This window comes from Lepus europaeus, chromosome 8, assembly GCF_033115175.1.
Source record: "Lepus europaeus isolate LE1 chromosome 8, mLepTim1.pri, whole genome shotgun sequence".
Classification (NCBI taxonomy): domain Eukaryota; kingdom Metazoa; phylum Chordata; class Mammalia; order Lagomorpha; family Leporidae; genus Lepus; species Lepus europaeus.
Window position 1 is genome coordinate 49,473,932 of NC_084834.1, and position 9,130 is coordinate 49,483,061.

Here is a 9,130-nt window from a genome sequence, read left to right on the forward strand (position 1 = left end):
GCACACAGAAAAGGGATAAACAGCGACTGGCGTGGGGAGTGACCAATACTGACATTCCACAAGAGGTGATTAGGGCTGACCTTGGGAGGTGGCCATGAGAACAGAAACAAAAACACAGAGAGAAGCCCTAAGTGAACACTGTGAAGGAAAATCAACAAGATTAGACCACTGATTAGAGATGGAGCAGCAAGGGTGAAGGAGGAAGATGGCGCAAAGTTCTGAGTGCTGACTACAGCCAGATGAGTCATCCTGGGACTCAGCTCCAACTGAGTAACTCTAATGAGAAAAAGCCATGCATGGCTGCAAGCCCACTGCACGCAGAACAAAGTCTAAATTCCTATATAAAGACTGCCACTATTTTGTACAAACATACCAAGCCTGTTCTCATTCACCCACTCAATAAACATTCATTGGACAGCTGTACTGGGTCAGCTCATCAAAAATGGGAGGAAACCACAGTTCCTGACTTTGAGGAGTTCAGAGCCTGATGGGGGTAACTGCCAGATAAATCCACGCACATATGTCCAGGTTCTGTTCACAATGTTCTCTTTGTCTGAAATCTCTTTGGTTTATTGAGTGCCCGCTGCATGCCAGACTCTGCTCTTGGCCCTGGGGACACAGTCTAGTTACTTCTATTCAATTCCCACGAGACTTGTCGATATATTGATTTAGGATTGTCTGCATAGAGTGCTGAAGCCATGGGGGACACCCAAATGGAGAGACTGAAAAAGAAAAAGAGAGTCAACCCAGCCTCTTGGAGGCCTGTATTTCCGTGGGGGGTGGAAAAGGAGAGGAGCCAGAAGTGACCAGTCGAGTCACCAGAGAGGGAAAAGAGGGCAGTGAAAAACAAGTCATGTGATCTGAGAGCAGAGACTTCCACAAGTAAAGGACCAGCTGCACCGAGGCTAACCAGCAGAGAGCCTAAGGGAGAAAGGAGTGAGCAAGGCACCACGTGGCTACTCATTTCAGCTGACAGACAGCAAAGAGGAACGAACAGGCTGAGGGCAAAGAGATGCAAGGGGCTCGAAGTAAGGGGGTGCTGTTTGAAGGCCAGAGCAGGAAGTGGAAAGGGACAAGACTCATGGGCAGGAGTTGAAGCATTGGCCTTGGAGAGAAGAGACACTTCTTCCCCAGAATCGGAAAGGAGATGAACAGGCAGAGGCCGGGGAGAGGGAGGTCAGGGAGGCCCAGGGGAGGGTTTGCATTCACACACTCCTATGTCGGATAGCTTGGCCACTTATTTTCTGTGACTTCACGCAAGTTATTCAAACACTCACATCCGTAGTTTCTTCATCTATAAAGTGTTCTAATAAGGCCTTTCTCATAAGATCCTCAAGAGGATAAACTGAGGAAGTACATCTGCTTCCAATTTTCCCTTTCCTTGCCTGTCTAAGGGACATCTGGGATCACATAGGTAAAGTCTATTGGCCTTTTCCCCTTTGTTCACATTGTGGTCCTCTGCAAGCTGCCTTTGGAAATGGGCTCATAAGTGAGCCCATCCCACTGCACTCTAGGAGCCCCTCCAAGCCTCTGCTGCCCCCCACCCCCCAACTGCTGCGCTGAGGTCCCAGAACACGCAATATGTCAAAGCCAGACAGCGCCATCACGTGCTACGGAGTTCCTGAAGCAGAGCCTTCCCCACCTGCCCCATCCAAGTCGCATCTGTGGACTAGACTGAGCCCTGAGTGACGAGCACCGTGCTCTACCTGGCATTCCTCCTTCATGCTCTTGGTTAACCTTGAGCTAGGCTCCTAGGAGGCTTCCTATCATTCACATGAACACAGGAACCTGAGGGACACTTCCTGAAACATGTCAGTCTCACTGTAGGTTAGCATGGACACCGACACTCAGCAGGGCTCCAGTGCAAGTGAGTGTTCTCTCTCCCCTAATCCTGGTTATGCTTCTGGTTTTTGACATCCCTTCTCCCATCCTCAGTCACATCTGGATTCAACCCAGGCTTGCTTAGACTGTACAGCAATGAGCTGGTAAACATTTAGCAACTGACCTTTCTCCTGGAAGAAAAACCCTGATTTTTGTAGTGCTTGCCAATTTCCCTGGTATGAACACTCCTACCTTGGTCAATTTCAACCTTACCAGCATGACATCCGCTGCATGCAAAGTTCCTGAACGTTTAACAATCAGCTCTCCCAAGCTGATCTGATCTGTCTCTAACACCTCTTGGTAGGTGACCTGGAAGCCTTGGTTAGTAGCCTGTTGAAGCTGCTTGGAAGTATATGTCCATTTAGTAAAGTCCTGGGCGTGTCCAGCTATTGTTTTGTAAAGACCGCATCCCACCCCAACTACACTGCGATGGGGGTGAAGTACGAAGGCACCGAGTCTCACTTAGATGTCATTATTTCTGTATGGTTTGGGGAAGGATTATATGTAAATTGCAGTTTGAGGGAAATAGACACACCCTGCAGGGGGAAATCTCAGGGAGGATCACTGAACAAAAACACTGTCACCAAGTAAGTAAATAGTGACAAGTTTATAAGATGCTGTTGGCAGTAGCTGGATTTCTCAGTGCGGAACACTTGAGTTGGGCATGGTGGGAGCGGCTGGTTAGCCATTTGTCAGGCAAAGTCAAAACAGCCCTCCAGCTACAGCACAGACGGCAGACTGCAGCTCATCAGCATTTTATTTATGACTCTTAATTAGCAAGCAAAAAGGGAGGGAAGAAGTTCCCAGCTTGAGATATACATACTTATACATATATATTTTGCCCAGAAACTATCTTAGTGAAAATAACTTGAGTCCCCACAACCCTAAGGGAAAGGTATTACAATTTATGTTTTATTGATGGGCTGCTCTATCCTAGTACGTAAATGTAGTTACCCTGACTTTACCAAAGAAGGTTCAGAGAGGCCAAGAGATTTTTGGAAGGTGACACAGCTAGAATGTGGCAGAGCTGAAGTCTGAACCAATCTTCAGATTCTAATGCAAAAGCTCTTCCAGTTGCCCCATGGTTTGTTATTACCTGGCCTATCTAAGTAATAGTCCATTGTTCATCGGCTTGCGGTAAAAGGCAGTGATGGGACATGCATTTGGTCTAATGATTATAACAGAGTTGTGACACCTACGTGCATATCAGACGGCCTGGGTTCAAGTCTCAGCTCTGCGTGGGATTCCAGCTTCCTGCTAATGCATACGTGGGAGGCAGTAGGTGATGACAGCTCAGGCACTTGTGTCCCTGAGAGACCACCTGAGAGACTTGGATTGAGTTTTAGTTTCCTGGCTCTGTCTGACTCCGTCCCAGCCATTATAGGCATTGGAGGAGTGAACCAGTGGATGGGCGTGCTCTCACGTGCTCTCTCTCTCTCTCTAATAAAAAAACTAAATAAAAAATTATTGCTTTAAGAAAAACAGTTGGTTACCAAACTCTTTACATTTGTGAATCAACTCCTTGTTCCTGCAGTTAGGACCATGTCTTTGAGGGGAAGGGAGTTCGGGAGTAAGTGAGGTACTTGGGACAGCTGAGTGAGGCAGGATGACTCCCTCCCTGCTTTTGAAGAACCTGGGGTCTTGCTTTGTGACTGCCGGAGCCCAATCCGTCACAGGGCAGAGGACAGAGGTCACAGCCCCACAGTCCAAGCGTCTGAAGCCACTGCTCTGTGCAGGACTCTGGGAGCTGCTGGGCCTTGCAGGGCTTGTGAGGTGTGGGAGGCATCAGAAGCAGGAGCAGGCCTGGTGACTATAAACACACCTGACTCCTTATGTCAATACCGTGCACACGTGGTGTTTAGGGAGTGTGACAACGGACTACTTCTGAGCACTGATTTTTTGGGGGGGAGGGATAAACTGATATTTATAAAATATAGAAAAATCATTCTTCATGACACAAGTTATCTTTACTGCAGGTTTATTTTGTTTTTAAATTCCAGCAAATCCCAAAAGATAATGTTGGTATTATTCTCTTTTTTAATTAATTAATTAATTTATTTATTTATTTTCTTTTTGACAGGCAGAGTGGACAGTGAGAGAGAGAGACAGAGACAAAGGTCTTCCTTTTTGCCGTTGGTTCACCCTCCAATGGCCACCGTGGCGGACGCGCTACGGCTGGGGCACCGTGCTGATCCAAAGGCAGAAGCCAGGTGCTTCTCCTGGTCTCCCATGGGGTGCAGGGCCCAAGCACTTGGGCCATCCTCCACTGCACTCCCGGGCCACAGCAGAGAGCTGGCCTGGAAGAGGGGCAACTGGGACAGGATCGGTGCCCTGACCGGGACTAGAACCTGGTGTGCCGGCGCCACAAGGCGGAGGATTAGCCTGTTGAGCCATGGTGCCGGCCCGGTATTATTCTCTTGATTTTAGCCAAAAACCCAAGAAGTGATAGTATTTACACTCAAGGTTCCTATGCCTCACTAAAGAATGAACTCGGGGGCCGGCGCCATGGCTCAACAGGCTAATCCTCTGCCTAGCAGCGCCGGCACACCGGGTTCTAGTCCCGGTCAGGGCACCGATCCTGTCCCGGTTGCTCTTCTTCCAGGCCAGCTCTATGCTATGGCCCGGGAGTGCAGTGGAGGATGGCCCAAGTGCTTGGGCCCTGCACCCCATGGGAGACCAGGATAAGCGCCTGGCTCCTGCCTTGGGATCGGCGTGGTGCGCCGGCCGCGGCAGCCATTGGAGGGTGAACCAATGGAAAAGGAAGACCTTTCTCTCTGTCTCTCCCTCTCTCACTGTCCACTCTGCCTGTAAAAAAAAAAAAAAAAAAAAAAGAATAAACTGGGGGCCGGTGCTGTGGCATAGCGATAAAGCTGCGCCTGCAGTGCCAACATCCCATATGGGTGCTGGTTCAAGTTCCAGCTGCTCCACTTCCCATCCAGCTCTCTGCTCTGGCCTGGGAGGACAGTGAAGGATGGCTCATGTCGTTGGGCCTCTGCATCCACGTGGACCTGGAGGAAACTCCTGGCTCCTGGCTTCCGATCAGCCCAGCTCCAGCTGCTGTGGCTGTTTGCGGAACGAATCATCGGTTGGAAGACTTTCTCGTTCTCTCTCTCTCTCTGTCTCTCTCTCTGCCTCTGCCTCTCTGTAACTCTGCCTTTCAAATAAAATAGATAAATCTTTTTTTTTCATTTATTAAACTTTTATTTAATGAATACAAATTTCCAAAGTACAGCTTATGGGTTACAATGGCTTCCCCCCTCCCATAACTTCCCTCCCACCCGCAACCCTCCCCTTTCCCGCTCCCTCTCCCCTTCCATTCACATCAAGATTCATAAAATAGATAAATCTTTAAAAAAAAAAAAAAAAGAACTGGAAGGCAGCGACTTCCAAGCTCTCTGAGGAGGAGGTGGGCCCAATAGAGTCACCAGTATTTCTGGTTCTTCCTTCTTTCCAGGCCATGAAATGACTGCACAGCTCCATCCCCTTGAACTTCAGCATGGCCTTGTGTCTTGGCGTGGCTAATGAAATATCAGATATGATGTGGTTCATTTCTGGGGAAGACAGCCAAGAGTGAGTGCATGAGCATCTCATCACACTTCTCTGTTGCACTGACCCCAGCAGTACAGGCTGAGATGGCAGACTCTTGGCCAAGCAGGTCCCAGAGCCAATCAGAGGCAGAATCTCCACTGAGTTCTGGAAGCCGTCATCACCACCGTGTAACTTCACCGCCCCCACAGCAGAGGAGAGGAGTTTGGTGGATGAAGTTAACTAAAAAGCAAGAAGGCTAAGGTTGGTAACTCCTGGGCATTTTGAACCACACTAGGTCTCTGCGTCCCTGAGAAATCAGTGGCTAAGGTATGATTCTTCTGGAACTGGGCAGGATCAGGTTAAAGCTGGAAAGTTGGCCAAAATGTATCTATGCCTGCAGGTTTCCAACAGATGACATAAAAGATCTAAACTCCTTGAAACCTAATAAGAAATCTCCTGAACTGAACAGGAACTTGAGATTGGGCCAAATCAACTTTAAAAAAAAAAAAAACAAAAAACCACCATTTGCATGCCTGTTCCTCATGTAACACTGTGTTACGACACTGCAGGAAACACTCAGCAGAATAGAACCCCTTGTTTCTTTCAGGATAGGAGCTCAAAGTTAACATCAGGAAACATCAAATAATAAAATCTTCCATTCAGAACTTTGGATCATGGTAAATGTGGTGCCACAAAGCAGTGAACTAGGGAGCAAATTCACCACACGCAGAAATTTCAATAAATGGGCTGGAGGGATGTGGAAACCTCTGACACCTAACCATCGTTTGTCCCCTGCCTCATCCTCACACCCACAGCTACTGTACTCCAGTCAGTGCCTTGCGGCTCACGTGGACTCCATGTGCAAGAGGGGGTATGCTCAGAATCTCAAGGCAAATGGCTGGAGTTGAAAGAGCTCCTCAAGTAGCCCAAAGCAAATAAGCTGTCCCATGGGGCCTGCCTTGTTTGGCCGCTCGGCCGCAGCATGACAGTCAAAGGGCCGGGGAAGGCAAAGATCGAGGCCGAGACATGGCACAGCTACCAGGCTGGCATGGCTCTCGTGCCCCTTGCCCTGCTCCAGATGGCTTGGCTGCATCAACCCGGGCTGCGGCCAAGTCACTTGGTGATGGAGAACAGCTCATGGCAGTCTACATCACGGCACCCAGAGGCAGCACCCAGAGCTAACGCTTGAGAATCAGTCTTTGGAGTCAAATGTAAGTTGAGATCTATCAAGGAAGATTTAATTATAACACGGAGACTGGCTCCTTCTCCCTGCCTGGCTGAAACCAAGCTGTGCTGTACAAACGATAGCATGGTTCAATAAAGGCACTGTATCCCTTTCTCCCAAGTTTCTGGAATCATTGAATATTGGGTCTAAATTGCTCCCTAATTTAAGAGTGTTTTCTATGCTGCATGACTGAATTCCATCACAGAAAACACAGGTTAAGAGTTCATCTCTTCCCAGTGTTTCAGCAACCCACCAGAATAGCAATACCCTGACACCAGGACCCCTAGCCTCACTGAGCTTGGGAGAACATTGCTGCTCCTTCCTTTGTGTAGACAAAGGGCCAAAATGTCCAAGTCAGCCCCCACCACTTCCACAGCCCTCCTGAAGGGAACAGGCATGCCCACAGTCCAGGCTGGGGAGCAGCCCCGGGCAGGGCTTCACGAAAGGTGATTCCAAGGTCATTGCCTGGCTCAGGCCTTGGGGGTGATCTGTTCTCTAAAGCTCTGTCCAAATGGGATCAATGCAATTACCTGAGCTGCCAAGCCTCCTCTCCTCCTCTTCCTTTTCTCATCCTCTTCCTCCCTTCCCCTGAAAACTGACCATGAAACAGAAATGATAGTCATTGAGTTTTTAGTTGAACTAGAAGCTAAAAAACTGTGTTCAGAGAGCAGACACCATGTAGAAAAGACTGGGGGTATGAGGTTGTCAAAGTCAAGACTAAGCTGGAGAAATGAGCAAAAGAAAAGGTGCACAGAGCCAGGTGGGTTGTAGCACTTGTGGGAGACACAGAGGCCAAGTCCCTGAGATGGGCAGGGTGGAGGCAGGAAGTCTCACGTCCGAGCTAGACTAGACCCTGGACCACTGCTGTGCCTGCTCCAGCTTCCTGTGGCCTCCCGGACACAAGCTTCCCATGAGTGTCCTGTACCCCATCAGCATGGTCAGCTCAGTGTGTCCCAGCTCGTGCCCCTAAACGGCCTAACACACAAGAAGAGGACGGATTCTACAGAAGCCGGACTCTGGCCTTGACCCTCGCTCACGCATGCCACCAGCTTTTCACCCCCACCTGTCAAGTCGTGTCCTCTCTGGGCAGGCTTTGAGGCTGTCTCAACAGCTATGGGCTCAGTAGCGGAATTTTTTACAAGATTTGGAGGAGGATGCTGGGAGAAAGGCTGGGGAGAGTGGTCACCCCAGCTGGACACTGTCCTTACCTCCAGGCTGGGTTAAGTGCCTCACACACATACAAGCTCAAAAAATAATTGTCAGTGATGCTGTCTTAATCCCGCCTTCCTGTGATAGAAACAAGTACAGGGAATTGAAAATGAGGTCCCCGGGGATCCCTGGCAACGGAAACTCTTCCTTCGTCCCTCAGGGAGTGAACCAGGAAACACATAAATACGCCCATGAGGTCTTCACAGAAAGATAGCACACAGAGCAGTAGAATTCAGGGCGAAGACAGAAAAAGGAAAAGCCGTTTCAAATCCATTCAAAACAATCCACGCAGCTGTTTCCTGAACTCTCCAGGAAAAAAAAAAAAAAAGAAGAAGAAGAAGAAGAAGAAAACCGGAGAAGCAAAAATGCTGTGTCTCCCTTGCCTCGCCTCCCCCCTACCTCCGCCCTCCAAAGTGGCTTTCAGGTGACGCCATGACGAGCCCGCGGCGTCCGCGGCGGCGGCGAGCTCCGGGACTACGGAGCGTGGGGTGCTGCCACCTCTTGGATGATCGTGGCCAAAGCAAGGCTGTGCCCCGGAAAGGATGCCTGTCGGTGATAGTATGAAATGTTAACGGGCAATCTGTTCCGAAATAATTGCTCAGTGTGTCGGCCTCCTTCTCGGCGTGAGGCTATCAAAGGCAGCGCCGGGCCGGAAGCAGTGCCAGCCTGCTCGTGGTACCTACGCCGAGGAAATGCAGCCCTCAGCGCCACAGCCACACACAAAAGCTTTTTCCCAATTAATGAAACGCAATTAATGGTATCGCTGAAACACTCCTGCCACTTGCATTTAGGGCTGTTGAGAGCTCCAATGGAGAGCTGCGAGCGCATTTTAGGATATGCATTTTTTTTTTTTTTAAAGCGGACACGATGAACAGCACCTAATTTCTGGGAGACGCCCAAGTTTACACAGGGGAAAGAAGAATGTTTACCAGAAACATACACAACGATGACAGCCTCCTTCCCCTTCCTGACACACACACACACACACACACTCACAGGCTCCCACACGTGCGAGTCGGCTCAGTTCCAGTTTATTCAACCAGACGCAGTGTCTCCTCCCCTGTGGAAAACCGGATACCTGCACACTGGCAGAAGCTAGGGTGCTCTGAATGAAGTCGGATACACACTCCAAGGCCTTTATGGCTCGGTGGTCCTTTTGAAATATTGATATTGATCAGCCCAGTTCCCGAGAGGAAATAGGTTGTTTCTCTTATTCTCCCAGGTACAGGTCATTGCAGCAGTTAGCTTGCATTTCCCTAAGGATAGTGAGAGGCGGATTTAAACGGC

At 49.4% G+C, this 9,130-nt stretch overlaps 1 long non-coding RNA gene across 1 annotated transcript; it reads right to left on the reverse strand.

Moving 5' to 3' along the window:
* Positions 1-5,363: 5,363 nt before the first annotated feature.
* Positions 5,364-8,315, reverse strand: LOC133765536 (uncharacterized). Its single transcript, XR_009866605.1, has 3 exons — positions 8,243-8,315; positions 7,165-7,229; positions 5,364-5,432 (listed from the first exon to the last, which is right to left on the reverse strand). It is a non-coding gene; the product is annotated as an uncharacterized LOC133765536 (long non-coding RNA).
* Between the last annotated feature and the right edge of the window lie 815 nt (positions 8,316-9,130).